The 27,619-nt window shown below is 45.8% G+C and overlaps 5 non-coding genes across 5 annotated transcripts; all 5 read right to left on the bottom strand.

The window, feature by feature from the left end:
• Positions 1–1,576: 1,576 nt before the first annotated feature.
• Positions 1,577–1,649, bottom strand: trnai-aau (transfer RNA isoleucine (anticodon AAU)). The gene has a single exon. It is a non-coding gene; the product is annotated as a tRNA-Ile (tRNA).
• Positions 1,650–7,304: 5,655 nt separating this feature from the next.
• Positions 7,305–7,377, bottom strand: trnai-aau (transfer RNA isoleucine (anticodon AAU)). The gene has a single exon. It is a non-coding gene; the product is annotated as a tRNA-Ile (tRNA).
• Positions 7,378–10,174: 2,797 nt separating this feature from the next.
• On the bottom strand, positions 10,175–10,247 carry trnai-aau (transfer RNA isoleucine (anticodon AAU)). The gene has a single exon. It is a non-coding gene; the product is annotated as a tRNA-Ile (tRNA).
• A 5,655-nt stretch (positions 10,248–15,902) lies between these two features.
• On the bottom strand, positions 15,903–15,975 carry trnai-aau (transfer RNA isoleucine (anticodon AAU)). The gene has a single exon. It is a non-coding gene; the product is annotated as a tRNA-Ile (tRNA).
• An 8,564-nt stretch (positions 15,976–24,539) lies between these two features.
• trnai-aau (transfer RNA isoleucine (anticodon AAU)) lies at positions 24,540–24,612 on the bottom strand. Its single transcript has one exon. It is a non-coding gene; the product is annotated as a tRNA-Ile (tRNA).
• Positions 24,613–27,619: the final 3,007 nt, after the last annotated feature.

The raw sequence follows: 27,619 nt of genomic DNA, 5'->3' as shown, positions 1-27,619 counted from the left end.
CAGAAAACCAAATAACGACGAGTCGAGTCACCGTAGGACTTTGTTTCACAACAGCGATGAAATAATAGTCTCCATTCGGTTCCAGTAAAAGCACAAATTGCCTGGAACAGCAGAGGTGTTTGCGATTTTCCGAGCGGGAGGCGAACGCGATCATGACAGCAGAGACACTTGGACACTTCGGTCAAATAACCATGAGCTGCTAGACATTACTACAATTTCGATTCTTGCTTTGCTAAATGATTTCACACATTGCTCGAAACAGGACGACTTTCACGTTTACACGGAACACGAAACACACCTGACTACAGGGAAAATGCACAAAGCTGAGCAGGCAGTGTTCCACATCAAACCGTGCAGCATTTATTCAGTCACTGTGTCTGTTTTGCAGAAGAAGGGTTAAAAGAATGTTTTCCACCCTAAAACCGGAGGTCGCATTACAATCCGAGAACGACAGATCACATTGTGAGCATGCTGTGACCTCGGGGCCGGTTCGAGACGCCACTTTCCGTGCCTTTTACTTTAACCGTGCAATTTGCTGCAGAGATGTTCACTCCTGGACATGAGCCACGTGGATACCAACTGAGTCGGAAACCTGTGCGGGAATCGACGAGAAGCGATTCAATAAATTTAGCTAACTTCCATGGTGCTTATTGGAAATGCAGTTTCTGTTCAAGTCAATCGAAAAGGCAGTTTCTGAACATAGTAACAGAAATCAAAAGGTAATTACCTCACCCCACCCCCACTCCGGAAGAGGTGCTAACTGCCCTTGAGTGCTTTTTGATCTCGATGTGAAGAGCTCACACGCCTCTGAGTCACCTTCAAGTCTCTGTTTGCGGAGTGAATCACAAAGAAGGACTTTTACCAGAGCTGCAACCGCCTCACTTCCCCACTCGCTCTCCCCTTTTACATTTTCCTGCTCGTCAGTGATTTAAAGAAAACCAAATGGATGCGATGTCATTCTGTAGCCTCTCTGTCGATTCCTCCGTTTCAGTTCCAACATGGCTTAGATTTCGGGGCGCACCTTAATATTAGCGGCGCTATGAAAGCACAAGTTCAAAGGTTCCTCTGAGAGTGTAAATTATTTCATTGCTGTTGCTGATTGAATGAGCCACTAACGTGCGAACTGCCCCAAAATATGATTCAGGAATCTGGTACCAACTCTCGCGCGTTGAATAACGACAGACAGCTTCCAAATGAGGCCTTTCAGAGACGACTTTGGGGTACATTTGACAGACAGACAAGTTCAGGAATCCGTGGTGCGCTGTGACACCAGCGCAGCAGCTTCTTCCCTGCCTTTGAACCGGGCCGCCTGCGCAAGGAATGCAAATGTGGTACTGCTTTTCGTGGAAGGATCAGAACGCGGCAAGGACACTCTCAAACAGAATGGCATATGCATCAGAACCAGGTTGGAGAAATACTTTATAATGCTTTACACAGTAATTAAATGGAGTTGCCTTACATTTCACGACGAGAGCAGATTCTTTCAAGCAAATTCGAAGGCAGGTTTGCAGATGGGAAAGCAAGCAAGAAAGCTCCGTTCTTGTCCATGTAAAAGGCTGCAGTTGACGAACAAAGCAGTTTCTGCCCAGTTTCGAACTGGGGACCTTTCGCGTATTAGGCGAACGTGATAACCACTACACTACAGAAACCAGCCGCGGTGGCCGCCCTGCGGCGCAGTGGCATCCAGCACTGAAAGTTGAAGCCATTCTCCGTTTCACCTTTCTGTTTCCAATCGCTCGTTGTTGTCCAGCGTAATTGACATCTTGAAAACGTAAAAAAAGACACGTGAAATTGATGACAATATATAGACAATGATTTCGTCAATGTTTGGACCGTAGGGCGAGGTGGAATAAGCTGGGACGACTTTCCCTGCAGCGTAACGGCTGCGATATGATCTTATGGAAGGGTTGTAAACTGAGTATTTCTGTGTTTTACCCAAATTGGGGTGAGTTGAAAACTCGAGAGCATAGGTTTAAGGTGAGTGGGCTGAAATTGACAAAGGACCTGAGGCACATTTCCCACACAGAAGGTTGTGCGTGTATGGAATGAGCTCCCAGAGGAAGTGGAGGAGGCTATTACACTCAGAAAATTGCAAAGGTAATCGGATGAGTTTCTGGACAGGATGGGTTTAGAGGGATTGGGGCCAAATGCTGGGGAACGGGACTTGTTTAATTTTGGTTATGTGGTGAGCATGGATGAGATACACCTAAATATCTGTTTCCACGCCGTGTACCCCCATAACGTCTTGTTGCTAACACTGGCTTTAAAGGATTACTTTTTAGCGGAGTTTTCCATCGCAGTCTGTGGCACAATCGTTTAGTCTGTTCGACTTCTCACGGGAAACGTAGTATTGTGAAACACTGCAGAAACGAACGACTTCCTTAATTTTGCCCCGACTGACCATACTCCGTGAAATTTTCCCAGACCTCAATTGAGGAGTTTTGCTGCTCGAAGTTACCTCAGAAACCCTGTTAACTCGTAATGTGCTGAGCGAATCGCAAAACAGAAAGCATTTAACACGGAACACAAACAAAACTGGCATGCCGAATGCATTTTCAGACAGAGAGATGCATGAATGCTAAATGTGACACAGTCCGAGGGCATGAGTCATAAAGTAATCTCACAACTAACAACAGGGCAATTCCAAACTACTCTTTCAAACATACTGCAGCGTTAGTGCACCACCAACTTTCCAGACAATGCTGAAAAGAGAGATAGAAAGAACATCATAAGAACGGGCCATAAAAAGTGAATTTCACCAAGAACAGTCCCGATTAGATTACCTTTTCCTTCTGATGACTCCAGGACGGAAATGGGAGAAATTCAATAACATATGACACCCAAATTCATTGGAACGATTTTCCCATTGGACAGAAAACCAAATAACGACGAGTCGAGTCACCGTAGGACTTTGTTTCACAACAGCGATGAAATAATAGTCTCCATTCGGTTCCAGTAAAAGCACAAATTGCCTGGAACAGCAGAGGTGTTTGCGATTTTCCGCGCGGGAGGCGAACGCGATCATGACAGCAGAGACACTTGGACACTTCGGTCAAATAACCATGAGCTGCTAGACATTACTACAATTTCGATTCTTGCTTTGCTAAATGATTTCACACATTGCTCGAAACAGGACGACTTTCACGTTTACACGGAACACGAAACACACCTGACTACAGGGAAAATGCACAAAGCTGAGCAGGCCGTGTTCCACATCAAACCGTGCAGCATTTATTCAGTCACTGTGTCTGTTTTGCAGAAGAAGGGTCCCAAAGAATGTTCTCCACCCTAAAACCGGAGGTCGCATTACAATCCGAGAACGACAGATCACATTGTGAGCATGCTCTGACCTCGGGGCCGGTTCGAGATGCCACTTTCCGTGCCTTTTACTTTAACCGTGCAATTTGCTGCAGAGATGTTCACTCCTGGACATGAGCCACGTGGATACCAACTGAGTCGGAAACCTGTGCGGGAATCGACGAGAAGCGATTCAATAAATTTTGTTAACTTCCATGGTGCTTATTGGAAATGCAGTTTCTGTTCAAGTCAATCGAAAAGGCAGTTTCTGAACATAGTAACAGAAGTCAAAAGGTAATTACCTCACCCCACCCCCACTCCGGAAGAGGTGCTAACTGCCCTTGAGTGCTTTTTGATCTCGATGTGAAGAGCTCACACGCCTCTGAGTCACCTTCAAGTCTCTGTTTGCGGAGTGAATCACAAAGAAGGACTTTTACCAGAGCTGCAACCGCCTCACTTCCCCACTCGCTCACCCCGTTTACATTTTCCTGCTCGTCAGTGATTTAGGGAAAACCAAATGGATGCGATGTCATTCTGTAGCCTCTCTGTCGATTTCTCCGTTTCAGTTCCAACATGGCTTAGATCTCGGGGCGCACCTTAATATTAGCGGCGCTATGAAAGCACAAGTTCAAAGGTTCCTCTGAGAGTGTAAATTATTTCATTGCTGTTGCTGATTGAATGAGCCACTAACGTGCGAACTGCCCCAAAATATGATTCAGGAATCTGGTACCAACTCTCGCGCGTTGAATAACGACAGACAGCTTCCAAATGAGGCCTTTCAGAGACGACTTTGGGGTACATTTGACAGACAGACAAGTTCAGGAATCCGTGGTGCGCTGTGACACCAGCGCAGCAGCTTCTTCCCTGCCTTTGAACCGGGCCGCCTGCGCAAGGAATGCCAATGCGGTACTGCTTTTCGTGGAAGGATCAGAACGCGGCAAGGACACTCTCAAACAGAATGGCATATGCATCAGAACCAGGTTGGAGAAAAACTTTATAATGCTTTACACAGTAATTAAATGGAGTTGCCTTACATTTCACTACGAGAGCAGATTCTTTCAAGCAAATTCGAAGGCAAGTTTGCAGATGGGAAAGCAAGCAAGAAAGCTCCGTTCTTGTCCATGTAAAAGGCTGCAGTTGACGAGCACAGCAGTTCCTGCCCAGTTTCGAACTGGGGACTTTTCGCGTGTTAGGCGAACGTGATGACCACTACACTACAGAAACCAGCCGCTGTCGTCGCCCTGCGGCGCAGTGACATCCAGCACTGAAAGTTGAAGCCATTCTCCGTTTCACCTTTCTGTTTCCAATCGCTCGTTGTTGTCCAGCGTAATTGACACGTGAAATTGATGACAATATATAGACAATGATTTCGTCAAAATTTGGACCGTAGGGCGAGGTGGAATAAGCTGGGACGACTTTCCCTGCAGCGTAACGGCTGCGATATGATCTTATGGAAGGGTTGTAAACTGAGTATTTCTGTGTTTTACCCAAATTGGGGTGAGTTGAAAACTCGAGAGCATCGGTTTAAGGTGAGTGGGCTGAAATTGACAAACGACCTGAGGCACATTTCCCACACAGAAGGTTGTGCGTGTATGGAATGAGCTCCCAGAGGAAGTGGAGGAGGCTATTACACTCAGAAAATTGCAAAGGTAATCGGATGAGTTTCTGGACAGGATGGGTTTAGAGGGATTGGGGCCAAATCCTGGGGAACGGGACTTGTTTAATTTTGGTTATGTGGTGAGCATGGATGAGATACACCTAAATATCTGTTTCCACGCCGTGTACCCCCATAACGTCTTGTTGCTAACACTGGCTTTAAAGGATTACTTTTTAGCGGAGTTTTCCATTGCAGTCTGTGGCACAATCGTTTAGTCTGTTCGACTGCTCACGGGAAAGGTAGTATTGTGAAACACTGCAGAAACGAACGACTTCCTTAATTTTGCCCCGACTGACCATACTCCGTGAAATTTTCCCAGACCTCAATTGAGGAGTTTTGCTGCTCGAAGTTACCTCAGAAACCCTGTTAACTCGTAATGTGCTGAGCGAATCGCAAAACAGAAAGCATTTTTCACGGAACACAAACAAAACTGGCATGCCGAATGCATTTTCAGACAGAGAGATGCATGAATGCTAAATGTGTCACAGTCCGAGGGCATGAGTCATAAAGTAATCTCACAACTAACAACAGGGCAATTCCAAACTACTCTTTCAAACATACTGCAGCGTTAGTGCACCACCACTTTCCAGACAATGCTGAAAAGAGAGATAGAAAGAACATCATAAGAACGGGCCATAAAAAGTGAATTTCACCAATCACAGTCTCGATTAGATTACTTTTTCCTTCTGATGTCTCCAGGACGGAAATGAAGGAAATGGGAGAAATTCAATAACATATGACACCGAAATTCATTGGAACGATTTTCCCATTGGACAGAAAACCAAATAACGACGAGTCGAGTCACCGCAGGACTTTGTTTCACAACAGCGATGAAATAATAGTCTCCATTCGGTTCCAGTAAAAGCACAAATTGCCTGGAACAGCAGAGGTGTTTGCGATTTTCCGAGCGGGAGGCGAACGCGATCATGACAGCAGAGACACTTGGACACTTCGGTCAAATAACCATGAGCTGCTAGACATTACTACAATTTCGATTCTTGCTTTGCTAAATGATTTCACACATTGCTCGAAACAGGACGACTTTCACGTTTACACGGAACACGAAACACACCTGACTACAGGGAAAATGCACAAAGCTGAGCAGGCAGTGTTCCACATCAAACCGTGCAGCATTTATTCAGTCACTGTGTCTGTTTTGCAGAAGAAGGGTTAAAAGAATGTTTTCCACCCTAAAACCGGAGGTCGCATTACAATCCGAGAACGACAGATCACATTGTGAGCATGCTGTGACCTCGGGGCCGGTTCGAGACGCCACTTTCCGTGCCTTTTACTTTAACCGTGCAATTTGCTGCAGAGATGTTCACTCCTGGACATGAGCCACGTGGATACCAACTGAGTCGGAAACCTGTGCGGGAATCGACGAGAAGCGATTCAATAAATTTAGCTAACTTCCATGGTGCTTATTGGAAATGCAGTTTCTGTTCAAGTCAATCGAAAAGGCAGTTTCTGAACATAGTAACAGAAATCAAAAGGTAATTACCTCACCCCACCCCCACTCCGGAAGAGGTGCTAACTGCCCTTGAGTGCTTTTTGATCTCGATGTGAAGAGCTCACACGCCTCTGAGTCACCTTCAAGTCTCTGTTTGCGGAGTGAATCACAAAGAAGGACTTTTACCAGAGCTGCAACCGCCTCACTTCCCCACTCGCTCTCCCCTTTTACATTTTCCTGCTCGTCAGTGATTTAAAGAAAACCAAATGGATGCGATGTCATTCTGTAGCCTCTCTGTCGATTCCTCCGTTTCAGTTCCAACATGGCTTAGATTTCGGGGCGCACCTTAATATTAGCGGCGCTATGAAAGCACAAGTTCAAAGGTTCCTCTGAGAGTGTAAATTATTTCATTGCTGTTGCTGATTGAATGAGCCACTAACGTGCGAACTGCCCCAAAATATGATTCAGGAATCTGGTACCAACTCTCGCGCGTTGAATAACGACAGACAGCTTCCAAATGAGGCCTTTCAGAGACGACTTTGGGGTACATTTGACAGACAGACAAGTTCAGGAATCCGTGGTGCGCTGTGACACCAGCGCAGCAGCTTCTTCCCTGCCTTTGAACCGGGCCGCCTGCGCAAGGAATGCAAATGTGGTACTGCTTTTCGTGGAAGGATCAGAACGCGGCAAGGACACTCTCAAACAGAATGGCATATGCATCAGAACCAGGTTGGAGAAATACTTTATAATGCTTTACACAGTAATTAAATGGAGTTGCCTTACATTTCACGACGAGAGCAGATTCTTTCAAGCAAATTCGAAGGCAGGTTTGCAGATGGGAAAGCAAGCAAGAAAGCTCCGTTCTTGTCCATGTAAAAGGCTGCAGTTGACGAACAAAGCAGTTTCTGCCCAGTTTCGAACTGGGGACCTTTCGCGTATTAGGCGAACGTGATAACCACTACACTACAGAAACCAGCCGCGGTGGCCGCCCTGCGGCGCAGTGGCATCCAGCACTGAAAGTTGAAGCCATTCTCCGTTTCACCTTTCTGTTTCCAATCGCTCGTTGTTGTCCAGCGTAATTGACATCTTGAAAACGTAAAAAAAGACACGTGAAATTGATGACAATATATAGACAATGATTTCGTCAATGTTTGGACCGTAGGGCGAGGTGGAATAAGCTGGGACGACTTTCCCTGCAGCGTAACGGCTGCGATATGATCTTATGGAAGGGTTGTAAACTGAGTATTTCTGTGTTTTACCCAAATTGGGGTGAGTTGAAAACTCGAGAGCATAGGTTTAAGGTGAGTGGGCTGAAATTGACAAAGGACCTGAGGCACATTTCCCACACAGAAGGTTGTGCGTGTATGGAATGAGCTCCCAGAGGAAGTGGAGGAGGCTATTACACTCAGAAAATTGCAAAGGTAATCGGATGAGTTTCTGGACAGGATGGGTTTAGAGGGATTGGGGCCAAATGCTGGGGAACGGGACTTGTTTAATTTTGGTTATGTGGTGAGCATGGATGAGATACACCTAAATATCTGTTTCCACGCCGTGTACCCCCATAACGTCTTGTTGCTAACACTGGCTTTAAAGGATTACTTTTTAGCGGAGTTTTCCATCGCAGTCTGTGGCACAATCGTTTAGTCTGTTCGACTTCTCACGGGAAACGTAGTATTGTGAAACACTGCAGAAACGAACGACTTCCTTAATTTTGCCCCGACTGACCATACTCCGTGAAATTTTCCCAGACCTCAATTGAGGAGTTTTGCTGCTCGAAGTTACCTCAGAAACCCTGTTAACTCGTAATGTGCTGAGCGAATCGCAAAACAGAAAGCATTTAACACGGAACACAAACAAAACTGGCATGCCGAATGCATTTTCAGACAGAGAGATGCATGAATGCTAAATGTGACACAGTCCGAGGGCATGAGTCATAAAGTAATCTCACAACTAACAACAGGGCAATTCCAAACTACTCTTTCAAACATACTGCAGCGTTAGTGCACCACCACTTTCCAGACAATGCTGAAAAGAGAGATAGAAAGAACATCATAAGAACGGGCCATAAAAAGTGAATTTCACCAAGAACAGTCCCGATTAGATTACCTTTTCCTTCTGATGACTCCAGGACGGAAATGGGAGAAATTCAATAACATATGACACCCAAATTCATTGGAACGATTTTCCCATTGGACAGAAAACCAAATAACGACGAGTCGAGTCACCGTAGGACTTTGTTTCACAACAGCGATGAAATAATAGTCTCCATTCGGTTCCAGTAAAAGCACAAATTGCCTGGAACAGCAGAGGTGTTTGCGATTTTCCGAGCGGGAGGCGAACGCGATCATGACAGCAGAGACACTTGGACACTTCGGTCAAATAACCATGAGCTGCTAGACATTACTACAATTTCGATTCTTGCTTTGCTAAATGATTTCACACATTGCTCGAAACAGGACGACTTTCACGTTTACACGGAACACGAAACACACCTGACTACAGGGAAAATGCACAAAGCTGAGCAGGCAGTGTTCCACATCAAACCGTGCAGCATTTATTCAGTCACTGTGTCTGTTTTGCAGAAGAAGGGTTAAAAGAATGTTTTCCACCCTAAAACCGGAGGTCGCATTGCAATCCGAGAACGACAGATCACATTGTGAGCATGCTGTGACCTCGGGGCCGGTTCGAGACGCCACTTTCCGTGCCTTTTACTTTAACCGTGCAATTTGCTGCAGAGATGTTCACTCCTGGACATGAGCCACGTGGATACCAACTGAGTCGGAAACCTGTGCGGGAATCGACGAGAAGCGATTCAATAAATTTAGCTAACTTCCATGGTGCTTATTGGAAATGCAGTTTCTGTTCAAGTCAATCGAAAAGGCAGTTTCTGAACATAGTAACAGAAATCAAAAGGTAATTACCTCACCCCACCCCCACTCCGGAAGAGGTGCTAACTGCCCTTGAGTGCTTTTTGATCTCGATGTGAAGAGCTCACACGCCTCTGAGTCACCTTCAAGTCTCTGTTTGCGGAGTGAATCACAAAGAAGGACTTTTACCAGAGCTGCAACCGCCTCACTTCCCCACTCGCTCTCCCCTTTTACATTTTCCTGCTCGTCAGTGATTTAAAGAAAACCAAATGGATGCGATGTCATTCTGTAGCCTCTCTGTCGATTCCTCCGTTTCAGTTCCAACATGGCTTAGATTTCGGGGCGCACCTTAATATTAGCGGCGCTATGAAAGCACAAGTTCAAAGGTTCCTCTGAGAGTGTAAATTATTTCATTGCTGTTGCTGATTGAATGAGCCACTAACGTGCGAACTGCCCCAAAATATGATTCAGGAATCTGGTACCAACTCTCGCGCGTTGAATAACGACAGACAGCTTCCAAATGAGGCCTTTCAGAGACGACTTTGGGGTACATTTGACAGACAGACAAGTTCAGGAATCCGTGGTGCGCTGTGACACCAGCGCAGCAGCTTCTTCCCTGCCTTTGAACCGGGCCGCCTGCGCAAGGAATGCAAATGTGGTACTGCTTTTCGTGGAAGGATCAGAACGCGGCAAGGACACTCTCAAACAGAATGGCATATGCATCAGAACCAGGTTGGAGAAATACTTTATAATGCTTTACACAGTAATTAAATGGAGTTGCCTTACATTTCACGACGAGAGCAGATTCTTTCAAGCAAATTCGAAGGCAGGTTTGCAGATGGGAAAGCAAGCAAGAAAGCTCCGTTCTTGTCCATGTAAAAGGCTGCAGTTGACGAACAAAGCAGTTTCTGCCCAGTTTCGAACTGGGGACCTTTCGCGTATTAGGCGAACGTGATAACCACTACACTACAGAAACCAGCCGCGGTGGCCGCCCTGCGGCGCAGTGGCATCCAGCACTGAAAGTTGAAGCCATTCTCCGTTTCACCTTTCTGTTTCCAATCGCTCGTTGTTGTCCAGCGTAATTGACATCTTGAAAACGTAAAAAAAGACACGTGAAATTGATGACAATATATAGACAATGATTTCGTCAATGTTTGGACCGTAGGGCGAGGTGGAATAAGCTGGGACGACTTTCCCTGCAGCGTAACGGCTGCGATATGATCTTATGGAAGGGTTGTAAACTGAGTATTTCTGTGTTTTACCCAAATTGGGGTGAGTTGAAAACTCGAGAGCATAGGTTTAAGGTGAGTGGGCTGAAATTGACAAAGGACCTGAGGCACATTTCCCACACAGAAGGTTGTGCGTGTATGGAATGAGCTCCCAGAGGAAGTGGAGGAGGCTATTACACTCAGAAAATTGCAAAGGTAATCGGATGAGTTTCTGGACAGGATGGGTTTAGAGGGATTGGGGCCAAATGCTGGGGAACGGGACTTGTTTAATTTTGGTTATGTGGTGAGCATGGATGAGATACACCTAAATATCTGTTTCCACGCCGTGTAACCCCATAACGTCTTGTTGCTAACACTGGCTTTAAAGGATTACTTTTTAGCGGAGTTTTCCATCGCAGTCTGTGGCACAATCGTTTAGTCTGTTCGACTTCTCACGGGAAACGTAGTATTGTGAAACACTGCAGAAACGAACGACTTCCTTAATTTTGCCCCGACTGACCATACTCCGTGAAATTTTCCCAGACCTCAATTGAGGAGTTTTGCTGCTCGAAGTTACCTCAGAAACCCTGTTAACTCGTAATGTGCTGAGCGAATCGCAAAACAGAAAGCATTTAACACGGAACACAAACAAAACTGGCATGCCGAATGCATTTTCAGACAGAGAGATGCATGAATGCTAAATGTGACACAGTCCGAGGGCATGAGTCATAAAGTAATCTCACAACTAACAACAGGGCAATTCCAAACTACTCTTTCAAACATACTGCAGCGTTAGTGCACCACCAACTTTCCAGACAATGCTGAAAAGAGAGATGGAAAGAACATCATAAGAACGGGCCATAAAAAGTGAATTTCACCAAGAACAGTCCCGATTAGATTACCTTTTCCTTCTGATGACTCCAGGACGGAAATGGGAGAAATTCAATAACATATGACACCCAAATTCATTGGAACGATTTTCCCATTGGACAGAAAACCAAATAACGACGAGTCGAGTCACCGTAGGACTTTGTTTCACAACAGCGATGAAATAATAGTCTCCATTCGGTTCCAGTAAAAGCACAAATTGCCTGGAACAGCAGAGGTGTTTGCGATTTTCCGCGCGGGAGGCGAACGCGATCATGACAGCAGAGACACTTGGACACTTCGGTCAAATAACCATGAGCTGCTAGACATTACTACAATTTCGATTCTTGCTTTGCTAAATGATTTCACACATTGCTCGAAACAGGACGACTTTCACGTTTACACGGAACACGAAACACACCTGACTACAGGGAAAATGCACAAAGCTGAGCAGGCCGTGTTCCACATCAAACCGTGCAGCATTTATTCAGTCACTGTGTCTGTTTTGCAGAAGAAGGGTCCCAAAGAATGTTCTCCACCCTAAAACCGGAGGTCGCATTACAATCCGAGAACGACAGATCACATTGTGAGCATGCTCTGACCTCGGGGCCGGTTCGAGATGCCACTTTCCGTGCCTTTTACTTTAACCGTGCAATTTGCTGCAGAGATGTTCACTCCTGGACATGAGCCACGTGGATACCAACTGAGTCGGAAACCTGTGCGGGAATCGACGAGAAGCGATTCAATAAATTTTGTTAACTTCCATGGTGCTTATTGGAAATGCAGTTTCTGTTCAAGTCAATCGAAAAGGCAGTTTCTGAACATAGTAACAGAAGTCAAAAGGTAATTACCTCACCCCACCCCCACTCCGGAAGAGGTGCTAACTGCCCTTGAGTGCTTTTTGATCTCGATGTGAAGAGCTCACACGCCTCTGAGTCACCTTCAAGTCTCTGTTTGCGGAGTGAATCACAAAGAAGGACTTTTACCAGAGCTGCAACCGCCTCACTTCCCCACTCGCTCACCCCGTTTACATTTTCCTGCTCGTCAGTGATTTAGGGAAAACCAAATGGATGCGATGTCATTCTGTAGCCTCTCTGTCGATTTCTCCGTTTCAGTTCCAACATGGCTTAGATCTCGGGGCGCACCTTAATATTAGCGGCGCTATGAAAGCACAAGTTCAAAGGTTCCTCTGAGAGTGTAAATTATTTCATTGCTGTTGCTGATTGAATGAGCCACTAACGTGCGAACTGCCCCAAAATATGATTCAGGAATCTGGTACCAACTCTCGCGCGTTGAATAACGACAGACAGCTTCCAAATGAGGCCTTTCAGAGACGACTTTGGGGTACATTTGACAGACAGACAAGTTCAGGAATCCGTGGTGCGCTGTGACACCAGCGCAGCAGCTTCTTCCCTGCCTTTGAACCGGGCCGCCTGCGCAAGGAATGCCAATGCGGTACTGCTTTTCGTGGAAGGATCAGAACGCGGCAAGGACACTCTCAAACAGAATGGCATATGCATCAGAACCAGGTTGGAGAAAAACTTTATAATGCTTTACACAGTAATTAAATGGAGTTGCCTTACATTTCACTACGAGAGCAGATTCTTTCAAGCAAATTCGAAGGCAAGTTTGCAGATGGGAAAGCAAGCAAGAAAGCTCCGTTCTTGTCCATGTAAAAGGCTGCAGTTGACGAGCACAGCAGTTCCTGCCCAGTTTCGAACTGGGGACTTTTCGCGTGTTAGGCGAACGTGATGACCACTACACTACAGAAACCAGCCGCTGTCGTCGCCCTGCGGCGCAGTGACATCCAGCACTGAAAGTTGAAGCCATTCTCCGTTTCACCTTTCTGTTTCCAATCGCTCGTTGTTGTCCAGCGTAATTGACACGTGAAATTGATGACAATATATAGACAATGATTTCGTCAAAATTTGGACCGTAGGGCGAGGTGGAATAAGCTGGGACGACTTTCCCTGCAGCGTAACGGCTGCGATATGATCTTATGGAAGGGTTGTAAACTGAGTATTTCTGTGTTTTACCCAAATTGGGGTGAGTTGAAAACTCGAGAGCATCGGTTTAAGGTGAGTGGGCTGAAATTGACAAACGACCTGAGGCACATTTCCCACACAGAAGGTTGTGCGTGTATGGAATGAGCTCCCAGAGGAAGTGGAGGAGGCTATTACACTCAGAAAATTGCAAAGGTAATCGGATGAGTTTCTGGACAGGATGGGTTTAGAGGGATTGGGGCCAAATCCTGGGGAACGGGACTTGTTTAATTTTGGTTATGTGGTGAGCATGGATGAGATACACCTAAATATCTGTTTCCACGCCGTGTACCCCCATAACGTCTTGTTGCTAACACTGGCTTTAAAGGATTACTTTTTAGCGGAGTTTTCCATTGCAGTCTGTGGCACAATCGTTTAGTCTGTTCGACTGCTCACGGGAAAGGTAGTATTGTGAAACACTGCAGAAACGAACGACTTCCTTAATTTTGCCCCGACTGACCATACTCCGTGAAATTTTCCCAGACCTCAATTGAGGAGTTTTGCTGCTCGAAGTTACCTCAGAAACCCTGTTAACTCGTAATGTGCTGAGCGAATCGCAAAACAGAAAGCATTTTTCACGGAACACAAACAAAACTGGCATGCCGAATGCATTTTCAGACAGAGAGATGCATGAATGCTAAATGTGTCACAGTCCGAGGGCATGAGTCATAAAGTAATCTCACAACTAACAACAGGGCAATTCCAAACTACTCTTTCAAACATACTGCAGCGTTAGTGCACCACCACTTTCCAGACAATGCTGAAAAGAGAGATAGAAAGAACATCATAAGAACGGGCCATAAAAAGTGAATTTCACCAATCACAGTCTCGATTAGATTACTTTTTCCTTCTGATGTCTCCAGGACGGAAATGAAGGAAATGGGAGAAATTCAATAACATATGACACCGAAATTCATTGGAACGATTTTCCCATTGGACAGAAAACCAAATAACGACGAGTCGAGTCACCGCAGGACTTTGTTTCACAACAGCGATGAAATAATAGTCTCCATTCGGTTCCAGTAAAAGCACAAATTGCCTGGAACAGCAGAGGTGTTTGCGATTTTCCGAGCGGGAGGCGAACGCGATCATGACAGCAGAGACACTTGGACACTTCGGTCAAATAACCATGAGCTGCTAGACATTACTACAATTTCGATTCTTGCTTTGCTAAATGATTTCACACATTGCTCGAAACAGGACGACTTTCACGTTTACACGGAACACGAAACACACCTGACTACAGGGAAAATGCACAAAGCTGAGCAGGCAGTGTTCCACATCAAACCGTGCAGCATTTATTCAGTCACTGTGTCTGTTTTGCAGAAGAAGGGTTAAAAGAATGTTTTCCACCCTAAAACCGGAGGTCGCATTACAATCCGAGAACGACAGATCACATTGTGAGCATGCTGTGACCTCGGGGCCGGTTCGAGACGCCACTTTCCGTGCCTTATACTTTAACCGTGCAATTTGCTGCAGAGATGTTCACTCCTGGACATGAGCCACGTGGATACCAACTGAGTCGGAAACCTGTGCGGGAATCGACGAGAAGCGATTCAATAAATTTAGCTAACTTCCATGGTGCTTATTGGAAATGCAGTTTCTGTTCAAGTCAATCGAAAAGGCAGTTTCTGAACATAGTAACAGAAATCAAAAGGTAATTACCTCACCCCACCCCCACTCCGGAAGAGGTGCTAACTGCCCTTGAGTGCTTTTTGATCTCGATGTGAAGAGCTCACACGCCTCTGAGTCACCTTCAAGTCTCTGTTTGCGGAGTGAATCACAAAGAAGGACTTTTACCAGAGCTGCAACCGCCTCACTTCCCCACTCGCTCTCCCCTTTTACATTTTCCTGCTCGTCAGTGATTTAAAGAAAACCAAATGGATGCGATGTCATTCTGTAGCCTCTCTGTTGATTCCTCCGTTTCAGTTCCAACATGGCTTAGATTTCGGGGCGCACCTTAATATTAGCGGCGCTATGAAAGCACAAGTTCAAAGGTTCCTCTGAGAGTGTAAATTATTTCATTGCTGTTGCTGATTGAATGAGCCACTAACGTGCGAACTGCCCCAAAATATGATTCAGGAATCTGGTACCAACTCTCGCGCGTTGAATAACGACAGACAGCTTCCAAATGAGGCCTTTCAGAGACGACTTTGGGGTACATTTGACAGACAGACAAGTTCAGGAATCCGTGGTGCGCTGTGACACCAGCGCAGCAGCTTCTTCCCTGCCTTTGAACCGGGCCGCCTGCGCAAGGAATGCAAATGTGGTACTGCTTTTCGTGGAAGGATCAGAACGCGGCAAGGACACTCTCAAACAGAATGGCATATGCATCAGAACCAGGTTGGAGAAATACTTTATAATGCTTTACACAGTAATTAAATGGAGTTGCCTTACATTTCACGACGAGAGCAGATTCTTTCAAGCAAATTCGAAGGCAGGTTTGCAGATGGGAAAGCAAGCAAGAAAGCTCCGTTCTTGTCCATGTAAAAGGCTGCAGTTGACGAACAAAGCAGTTTCTGCCCAGTTTCGAACTGGGGACCTTTCGCGTATTAGGCGAACGTGATAACCACTACACTACAGAAACCAGCCGCGGTGGCCGCCCTGCGGCGCAGTGGCATCCAGCACTGAAAGTTGAAGCCATTCTCCGTTTCACCTTTCTGTTTCCAATCGCTCGTTGTTGTCCAGCGTAATTGACATCTTGAAAACGTTAAAAAAGACACGTGAAATTGATGACAATATATAGACAATGATTTCGTCAATGTTTGGACCGTAGGGCGAGGTGGAATAAGCTGGGACGACTTTCCCTGCAGCGTAACGGCTGCGATATGATCTTATGGAAGGGTTGTAAACTGAGTATTTCTGTGTTTTACCCAAATTGGGGTGAGTTGAAAACTCGAGAGCATAGGTTTAAGGTGAGTGGGCTGAAATTGACAAAGGACCTGAGGCACATTTCCCACACAGAAGGTTGTGCGTGTATGGAATGAGCTCCCAGAGGAAGTGGAGGAGGCTATTACACTCAGAAAATTGCAAAGGTAATCGGATGAGTTTCTGGACAGGATGGGTTTAGAGGGATTGGGGCCAAATGCTGGGGAACGGGACTTGTTTAATTTTGGTTATGTGGTGAGCATGGATGAGATACACCTAAATATCTGTTTCCACGCCGTGTACCCCCATAACGTCTTGTTGCTAACACTGGCTTTAAAGGATTACTTTTTAGCGGAGTTTTCCATCGCAGTCTGTGGCACAATCGTTTAGTCTGTTCGACTGCTCACGGGAAAGGTAGTATTGTGAAACACTGCAGAAACGAACGACTTCCTTAATTTTGCCCCGACTGACCATACTCCGTGAAATTTTCCCAGACCTCAATTGAGGAGTTTTGCTGCTCGAAGTTACCTCAGAAACCCTGTTAACTCGTAATGTGCTGAGCGAATCGCAAAACAGAAAGCATTTTTCACGGAACACAAACAAAACTGGCATGCCGAATGCATTTTCAGACAGAGAGATGCATGAATGCTAAATGTGTCACAGTCCGAGGGCATGAGTCATAAAGTAATCTCACAACTAACAACAGGGCAATTCCAAACTACTCTTTCAAACATACTGCAGCGTTAGTGCACCACCACTTTCCAGACAATGCTGAAAAGAGAGATAGAAAGAACATCATAAGAACGGGCCATAAAAAGTGAATTTCACCAATCACAGTCTCGATTAGATTACCTTTTCCTTCTGATGTCTCCAGGACGGAAATGAAGGAAATGGGAGAAATTCAATAACATATGACACCGAAATTCATTGGAACGATTTTCCCATTGGACAGAAAACCAAATAACGACGAGTCGAGTCACCGCAGGACTTTGTTTCACAACAGCGATGAAATAATAGTCTCCATTCGGTTCCAGTAAAAGCACAAATTGCCTGGAACAGCAGAGCTGTTTGCGATTTTCCGCGCGGGAGGCGAACGCGATCATGACAGCAGAGACACTTGGACACTTCGGTCAAATAACCATGAGCTGCTAGACATTACTACAATTTCGATTCTTGCTTTGCTAAATGATTTCACACATTGCTCGAAACAGGACGACTTTCACGTTTACACGGAACACGAAACACACCTGACTACAGGGAAAATGAACAAAGCTGAGCAGGCCGTGTTCCACATCAAACCGTGCAGCATTTATTCAGTCACTGTGTCTGTTTTGCAGAAGAAGGGTTAAAAGAATGTTTTCCACCCTAAAACCGGAGGTCGCATTGCAATCCGAGAACGACAGATCACATTGTGAGCATGCTGTGACCTCGGGGCCCGTTCGAGACGCCACTTTCCGTGCCTTTTACTTTAACCGTGCAATTTGCTGCAGAGATGTTCACTCCTGGACATGAGCCACGTGGATACCAACTGAGTCGGAAACCTGTGCGGGAATCGACGAGAAGCGATTCAATAAATTTAGCTAACTTCCATGGTGCTTATTGGAAATGCAGTTTCTGTTCAAGTCAATCGAAAAGGCAGTTTCTGAACATAGTAACAGAAATCAAAAGGTAATTACCTCACCCCACCCCCACTCCGGAAGAGGTGCTAACTGCCCTTGAGTGCTTTTTGATCTCGATGTGAAGAGCTCACACGCCTCTGAGTCACCTTCAAGTCTCTGTTTGCGGAGTGAATCACAAAGAAGGACTTTTACCAGAGCTGCAACCGCCTCACTTCCCCACTCGCTCTCCCCTTTTACATTTTCCTGCTCGTCAGTGATTTAAAGAAAACCAAATGGATGCGATGTCATTCTGTAGCCTCTCTGTCGATTCCTCCGTTTCAGTTCCAACATGGCTTAGATCTCGGGGCGCACCTTATTATTAGCGGCGCTATGAAAGCACAAGTTCAAAGGTTCCTCTGAGAGTGTAAATTATTTCATTGCTGTTGCTGATTGAATGAGCCACTAACGTGCGAACTGCCCCAAAATATGATTCAGGAATCTGGTACCAACTCTCGCGCGTTGAATAACGACAGACAGCTTCCAAATGAGGCCTTTCAGAGACGACTTTGGGGTACATTTGACAGACAGACAAGTTCAGGAATCCGTGGTGCGCTGTGACACCAGCGCAGCAGCTTCTTCCCTGCCTTTGAACCGGGCCGCCTGCGCAAGGAATGCAAATGCGGTACTGCTATTCGTGGAAGGATCAGAACGCGGCAAGGACACTCTCAAACAGAATGGCATATGCATCAGAACCAGGTTGGAGAAAAACTTTATAATGCTTTACACAGTAATTAAATGGAGTTGCCTTACATTTCACGACGAGAGCAGATTCTTTCAAGCAAATTCGAAGGCATGTTTGCAGATGGGAAAGCAAGCAAGAAAGCTCCGTTCTTGCCCATGTAAAAGGCTGCAGTTGACGAACAAAGCAGTTTCGGCCCAGCTTCGAACTGGGGACCTTTCGCGTGTTAGGCGAGCGGGATAACCACAACACTACAGAAACCAGCTGCGGTCGCCGCCCTGCGGCGCAGTGGCATCCAGCACTGAAAGTTGAAGCCATTCTCCGTTTCACCTTTCTGTTTCCAATCGCTCGTTGTTGTCCAGCGTAATTGACATCTTGAAAACGTTAAAAAAGACACGTGAAATTGATGACAATATATAGACGATGATTTCGTCAATGTTTGGACCGTAGGGCGAGGTGGAATAAGCTGGGACGACTTTCCCTGCAGCGTAACGGCTGCGATATGATCTTATGGAAGGGTTGTAAACTGAGTATTTCTGTGTTTTACCCAAATTGGGGTGAGTTGAAAACTCGAGAGCATAGGTTTAAGGTGAGTGGGCTGAAATTGACAAAGGACCTGAGGCACATTTCCCACACAGAAGGTTGTGCGTGTATGGAATGAGCTCCCAGAGGAAGTGGAGGAGGCTATTACACTCAGAAAATTGCAAAGGTAATCGGATGAGTTTCTGGACAGGATGGGTTTAGAGGGATTGGGGCCAAATGCTGGGGAACGGGACTTGTTTAATTTTGGTTATGTGGTGAGCATGGATGAGATACACCTAAATATCTGTTTCCACGCCGTGTACCCCCATAACGTCTTGTTGCTAACACTGGCTTTAAAGGATTACTTTTTAGCGGAGTTTTCCATCGCAGTCTGTGGCACAATCGTTTAGTCTGTTCGACTGCTCACGGGAAAGGTAGTATTGTGAAACACTGCAGAAACGAACGACTTCCTTAATTTTGCCCCGACTGACCATACTCCGTGAAATTTTCCCAGACCTCAATTGAGGAGTTTTGCTGCTCGAAGTTACCTCAGAAACCCTGTTAACTCGTAATGTGCTGAGCGAATCGCAAAACAGAAAGCATTTTTCACGGAACACAAACAAAACTGGCATGCCGAATGCATTTTCAGACAGAGAGATGCATGAATGCTAAATGTGTCACAGTCCGAGGGCATGAGTCATAAAGTAATCTCACAACTAACAACAGGGCAATTCCAAACTACTCTTTCAAACATACTGCAGCGTTAGTGCACCACCACTTTCCAGACAATGCTGAAAAGAGAGATAGAAAGAACATCATAAGAACGGGCCATAAAAAGTGAATTTCACCAATCACAGTCTCGATTAGATTACCTTTTCCTTCTGATGTCTCCAGGACGGAAATAAAGGAAATGGGAGAAATTCAATAACATATGACACCGAAATTCATTGGAACGATTTTCCGATTGGACAGAAAACCAAATAACGACGAGTCGAGTCACCGCAGGACTTTGTTTCACAACAGCGATGAAATAATAGTCTCCATTCGGTTCCAGTAAAAGCACAAATTGCCTGGAACAGCAGAGGTGTTTGCGATTTTCCGCGCGGGAGGCGAACGCGATCATGACAGCAGAGACACTTGGACACTTCGGTCAAATAACCATGAGCTGCTAGACATTACTACAATTTCGATTCTTGCTTTGCTAAATGATTTCACACATTGCTCGAAACAGGACGACTTTCACGTTTACACGGAACACGAAACACACCTGACTACAGGGAAAATGCACAAAGCTGAGCAGGCCGTGTTCCACATCAAACCGTGCAGCATTTATTCAGTCACTGTGTCTGTTTTGCAGAAGAAGGGTTAAAAGAATGTTTTCCACCCTAAAACCGGAGGTCGCATTGCAATCCGAGAACGACAGATCACATTGTGAGCATGCTGTGACCTCGGGGCCCGTTCGAGACGCCACTTTCCGTGCCTTTTACTTTAACCGTGCAATTTGCTGCAGAGATGTTCACTCCTGGACATGAGCCACGTGGATACCAACTGAGTCGGAAACCTGTGCGGGAATCGACGAGAAGCGATTCAATAAATTTAGCTGACTTCCATGGTGCTTATTGGAAATGCAGTTTCTGTTCAAGTCAATCGAAAAGGCAGTTTCTGAACATAGTAACAGAAATCAAAAGGTAATTACCTCACCCCACCCCCACTCCGGAAGAGGTGCTAACTGCCCTTGAGTGCTTTTTGATCTCGATGTGAAGAGCTCACACGCCTCTGAGTCACCTTCAAGTCTCTGTTTGCGGAGTGAATCACAAAGAAGGACTTTTACCAGAGCTGCAACCGCCTCACTTCCCCACTCGCTCTCCCCTTTTACATTTTCCTGCTCGTCAGTGATTTAAAGAAAACCAAATGGATGCGATGTCATTCTGTAGCCTCTCTGTCGATTCATCCGTTTCATTTCCAACATGGCTTAGATCTCGGGGCGCACCTTAATATTAGCGGCGCTATGAAAGCACAAGTTCAAAGGTTCCTCTGAGAGTGTAAATTATTTCATTGCTGTTGCTGATTGAATGAGCCACTAACGTGCGAACTGCCCCAAAATATGATTCAGGAATCTGGTACCGACTCTCGCGCGTTGAATAACGACAGACAGCTTCCAAATGAGGCCTTTCAGAGACGACTTTGGGGTACATTTGACAGACAGACAAGTTCAGGAATCCGTGGTGCGCTGTGACACCAGCGCAGCAGCTTCTTCCCTGCCTTTGAACCGGGCCGCCTGCGCAAGGAATGCAAATGCGGTACTGCTATTCGTGGAAGGATCATAACGCGGCAAGGACACTCTCAATTAGAATGTCATATGCATCAGAACCAGGTTGGAGAAAAACTTTATAATGCTTTACACAGTAATTAAATGGAGTTGCCTTACATTTCACGACGAGAGCAGATTCTTTCAAGCAAATTCGAAGGCATGTATGCAGATGGGAAAGCAAGCAAGAAAGTTCCGTTCTTGTCCATGTAAAAGGCTGCAGTTGACGAACAAAGCAGTTTCTGCCCAGCTTCGAACTGGGGACTTTTCGCGTGTTAGGCGAGCGTGATAACCACAACACTACAGAAACCAACTGCGGTCGCCGCCCTGCGGCGCAGTGGCATCCAGCACTGAAAGTTGAAGCCATTCTCCGTTTCACCTTTCTGTTTCCAATCGCTCGTTGTTGTCCAGCGTAATTGACATCTTGAAAACGTTAAAAAAGACACGTGAAATTGATGACAATATATAGACAATGATTTCGTCAATGTTTGGACCGTAGGGCGAGGTGGAATAAGCTGGGACGACTTTCCCTGCAGCGTAACGGCTGCGATATGATCTTATGGAAGGGTTGTAAACTGAGTATTTCTGTGTTTTACCCAAATTGGGGTGAGTTGAAAACTCGAGAGCATAGGTTTAAGGTGAGTGGGCTGAAATTGACAAACGACCTGAGGCACATTTCCCACACAGAAGGTTGTGCGTGTATGGAATGAGCTCCCAGAGGAAGTGGAGGAGGCTATTACACTCAGAAAATTGCAAAGGTAATCGCATGAGTTTCTGGACAGGATGGGTTTAGAGGGATTGGGGCCAAATGCTGGGGAACGGGACTTGTTTAATTTTGGTTATGTGGTGAGCATGGATGAGATACACCTAAATATCTGTTTCCACGCCGTGTACCCCCATAACGTCTTGTTGCTAACACTGGCTTTAAAGGATTACTTTTTAGCGGAGTTTTCCATCGCAGTCTGTGGCACAATCGTTTAGTCTGTTCGACTGCTCACGGGAAAGGTAGTATTGTGAAACACTGCAGAAACGAACGACTTCCTTAATTTTGCCCCGACTGACCATACTCCGTGAAATTTTCCCAGACCTCAATTGAGGAGTTTTGCTGCTCGAAGTTACCTCAGAAACCCTGTTAACTCGTAATGTGCTGAGCGAATCGCAAAACAGAAAGCATTTTTCACGGAACACAAACAAAACTGGCATGCCGAATGCATTTTCAGACAGAGAGATGCATGAATGCTAAATGTGTCACAGTCCGAGGGCATGAGTCATAAAGTAATCTCACAACTAACAACAGGGCAATTCCAAACTACTCTTTCAAACATACTGCAGCGTTAGTGCACCACCACTTTCCAGACAATGCTGAAAAGAGAGATAGAAAGAACATCATAAGAACGGGCCATAAAAAGTGAATTTCACCAATCACAGTCTCGATTAGATTACTTTTTCCTTCTGATGTCTCCAGGACGGAAATGAAGGAAATGGGAGAAATTCAATAACATATGACACCGAAATTCATTGGAACGATTTTCCCATTGGACAGAAAACCAAATAACGACGAGTCGAGTCACCGCAGGACTTTGTTTCACAACAGCGATGAAATAATAGTCTCCATTCGGTTCCAGTAAAAGCACAAATTGCCTGGAACAGCAGAGGTGTTTGCGATTTTCCGAGCGGGAGGCGAACGCGATCATGACAGCAGAGACACTTGGACACTTCGGTCAAATAACCATGAGCTGCTAGACATTACTACAATTTCGATTCTTGCTTTGCTAAATGATTTCACACATTGCTCGAAACAGGACGACTTTCACGTTTACACGGAACACGAAACACACCTGACTACAGGGAAAATGCACAAAGCTGAGCAGGCAGTGTTCCACATCAAACCGTGCAGCATTTATTCAGTCACTGTGTCTGTTTTGCAGAAGAAGGGTTAAAAGAATGTTTTCCACCCTAAAACCGGAGGTCGCATTACAATCCGAGAACGACAGATCACATTGTGAGCATGCTGTGACCTCGGGGCCGGTTCGAGACGCCACTTTCCGTGCCTTTTACTTTAACCGTGCAATTTGCTGCAGAGATGTTCACTCCTGGACATGAGCCACGTGGATACCAACTGAGTCGGAAACCTGTGCGGGAATCGACGAGAAGCGATTCAATAAATTTAGCTAACTTCCATGGTGCTTATTGGAAATGCAGTTTCTGTTCAAGTCAATCGAAAAGGCAGTTTCTGAACATAGTAACAGAAATCAAAAGGTAATTACCTCACCCCACCCCCACTCCGGAAGAGGTGCTAACTGCCCTTGAGTGCTTTTTGATCTCGATGTGAAGAGCTCACACGCCTCTGAGTCACCTTCAAGTCTCTGTTTGCGGAGTGAATCACAAAGAAGGACTTTTACCAGAGCTGCAACCGCCTCACTTCCCCACTCGCTCTCCCCTTTTACATTTTCCTGCTCGTCAGTGATTTAAAGAAAACCAAATGGATGCGATGTCATTCTGTAGCCTCTCTGTCGATTCCTCCGTTTCAGTTCCAACATGGCTTAGATTTCGGGGCGCACCTTAATATTAGCGGCGCTATGAAAGCACAAGTTCAAAGGTTCCTCTGAGAGTGTAAATTATTTCATTGCTGTTGCTGATTGAATGAGCCACTAACGTGCGAACTGCCCCAAAATATGATTCAGGAATCTGGTACCAACTCTCGCGCGTTGAATAACGACAGACAGCTTCCAAATGAGGCCTTTCAGAGACGACTTTGGGGTACATTTGACAGACAGACAAGTTCAGGAATCCGTGGTGCGCTGTGACACCAGCGCAGCAGCTTCTTCCCTGCCTTTGAACCGGGCCGCCTGCGCAAGGAATGCAAATGTGGTACTGCTTTTCGTGGAAGGATCAGAACGCGGCAAGGACACTCTCAAACAGAATGGCATATGCATCAGAACCAGGTTGGAGAAATACTTTATAATGCTTTACACAGTAATTAAATGGAGTTGCCTTACATTTCACGACGAGAGCAGATTCTTTCAAGCAAATTCGAAGGCAGGTTTGCAGATGGGAAAGCAAGCAAGAAAGCTCCGTTCTTGTCCATGTAAAAGGCTGCAGTTGACGAACAAAGCAGTTTCTGCCCAGTTTCGAACTGGGGACCTTTCGCGTATTAGGCGAACGTGATAACCACTACACTACAGAAACCAGCCGCGGTGGCCGCCCTGCGGCGCAGTGGCATCCAGCACTGAAAGTTGAAGCCATTCTCCGTTTCACCTTTCTGTTTCCAATCGCTCGTTGTTGTCCAGCGTAATTGACATCTTGAAAACGTTAAAAAAGACACGTGAAATTGATGACAATATATAGACAATGATTTCGTCAATGTTTGGACCGTAGGGCGAGGTGGAATAAGCTGGGACGAATTTCCCTGCAGCGTAACGGCTGCGATATGATCTTATGGAAGGGTTGTAAACTGAGTATTTCTGTGTTTTACCCAAATTGGGGTGAGTTGAAAACTCGAGAGCATAGGTTTAAGGTGAGTGGGCTGAAATTGACAAAGGACCTGAGGCACATTTCCCACACAGAAGGTTGTGCGTGTATGGAATGAGCTCCCAGAGGAAGTGGAGGAGGCTATTACACTCAGAAAATTGCAAAGGTAATCGGATGAGTTTCTGGACAGGATGGGTTTAGAGGGATTGGGGCCAAATGCTGGGGAACGGGACTTGTTTAATTTTGGTTATGTGGTGAGCATGGATGAGATACACCTAAATATCTGTTTCCACGCCGTGTACCCCCATAACGTCTTGTTGCTAACACTGGCTTTAAAGGATTACTTTTTAGCGGAGTTTTCCATCGCAGTCTGTGGCACAATCGTTTAGTCTGTTCGACTTCTCACGGGAAACGTAGTATTGTGAAACACTGCAGAAACGAACGACTTCCTTAATTTTGCCCCGACTGACCATACTCCGTGAAATTTTCCCAGACCTCAATTGAGGAGTTTTGCTGCTCGAAGTTACCTCAGAAACCCTGTTAACTCGTAATGTGCTGAGCGAATCGCAAAACAGAAAGCATTTAACACGGAACACAAACAAAACTGGCATGCCGAATGCATTTTCAGACAGAGAGATGCATGAATGCTAAATGTGACACAGTCCGAGGGCATGAGTCATAAAGTAATCTCACAACTAACAACAGGGCAATTCCAAACTACTCTTTCAAACATACTGCAGCGTTAGTGCACCACCAACTTTCCAGACAATGCTGAAAAGAGAGATAGAAAGAACATCATAAGAACGGGCCATAAAAAGTGAATTTCACCAAGAACAGTCCCGATTAGATTACCTTTTCCTTCTGATGACTCCAGGACGGAAATGGGAGAAATTCAATAACATATGACACCGAAATTCATTGGAACGATTTTCCCATTGGACAGAAAACCAAATAACGACGAGTCGAGTCACCGTAGGACTTTGTTTCACAACAGCGATGAAATAATAGTCTCCATTCGGTTCCAGTAAAAGCACAAATTGCCTGGAACAGCAGAGGTGTTTGCGATTTTCCGCGCGGGAGGCGAACGCGATCATGACAGCAGAGACACTTGGACACTTCGGTCAAATAACCATGAGCTGCTAGACATTACTACAATTTCGATTCTTGCTTTGCTAAATGATTTCACACATTGCTCGAAACAGGACGACTTTCACGTTTACACGGAACACGAAACACACCTGACTACAGGGAAAATGCACAAAGCTGAGCAGGCCGTGTTCCACATCAAACCGTGCAGCATTTATTCAGTCACTGTGTCTGTTTTGCAGAAGAAGGGTCCCAAAGAATGTTCTCCACCCTAAAACCGGAGGTCGCATTACAATCCGAGAACGACAGATCACATTGTGAGCATGCTCTGACCTCGGGGCCGGTTCGAGATGCCACTTTCCGTGCCTTTTACTTTAACCGTGCAATTTGCTGCAGAGATGTTCACTCCTGGACATGAGCCACGTGGATACCAACTGAGTCGGAAACCTGTGCGGGAATCGACGAGAAGCGATTCAATAAATTTTGTTAACTTCCATGGTGCTTATTGGAAATGCAGTTTCTGTTCAAGTCAATCGAAAAGGCAGTTTCTGAACATAGTAACAGAAGTCAAAAGGTAATTACCTCACCCCACCCCCACTCCGGAAGAGGTGCTAACTGCCCTTGAGTGCTTTTTGATCTCGATGTGAAGAGCTCACACGCCTCTGAGTCACCTTCAAGTCTCTGTTTGCGGAGTGAATCACAAAGAAGGACTTTTACCAGAGCTGCAACCGCCTCACTTCCCCACTCGCTCACCCCGTTTACATTTTCCTGCTCGTCAGTGATTTAAGGAAAACCAAATGGATGCGATGTCATTCTGTACCCTCTCTGTCGATTTCTCCGTTTCAGTTCCAACATGGCTTAGATCTCGGGGCGCACCTTAATATTAGCGGCGCTATGAAAGCACAAGTTCAAAGGTTCCTCTGAGAGTGTAAATTATTTCATTGCTGTTGCTGATTGAATGAGCCACTAACGTGCGAACTGCCCCAAAATATGATTCAGGAATCTGGTACCAACTCTCGCGCGTTGAATAACGACAGACAGCTTCCAAATGAGGCCTTTCAGAGACGACTTTGGGGTACATTTGACAGACAGACAAGTTCAGGAATCCGTGGTGCGCTGTGACACCAGCGCAGCAGCTTCTTCCCTGCCTTTGAACCGGGCCGCCTGCGCAAGGAATGCCAATGCGGTACTGCTTTTCGTGGAAGGATCAGAACGCGGCAAGGACACTCTCAAACAGAATGGCATATGCATCAGAACCAGGTTGGAGAAAAACTTTATAATGCTTTACACAGTAATTAAATGGAGTTGCCTTACATTTCACTACGAGAGCAGATTCTTTCAAGCAAATTCGAAGGCAAGTTTGCAGATGGGAAAGCAAGCAAGAAAGCTCCGTTCTTGTCCATGTAAAAGGCTGCAGTTGACGAGCACAGCAGTTCCTGCCCAGTTTCGAACTGGGGACCTTTCGCGTGTTAGGCGAACGTGATGACCACTACACTACAGAAACCAGCCGCTGTCGTCGCCCTGCGGCGCAGTGACATCCAGCACTGAAAGTTGAAGCCATTCTCCGTTTCACCTTTCTGTTTCCAATCGCTCGTTGTTGTCCAGCGTAATTGACACGTGAAATTGATGACAATATATA

The sequence above is a fragment of the Chiloscyllium punctatum genome, chromosome 24 (genome assembly GCF_047496795.1).
Source record: "Chiloscyllium punctatum isolate Juve2018m chromosome 24, sChiPun1.3, whole genome shotgun sequence".
NCBI classification, from domain to species: domain Eukaryota; kingdom Metazoa; phylum Chordata; class Chondrichthyes; order Orectolobiformes; family Hemiscylliidae; genus Chiloscyllium; species Chiloscyllium punctatum.
Note: the sequence above shows the minus strand (reverse complement) of the source record. Positions and strands in the feature narration are given on the sequence as shown.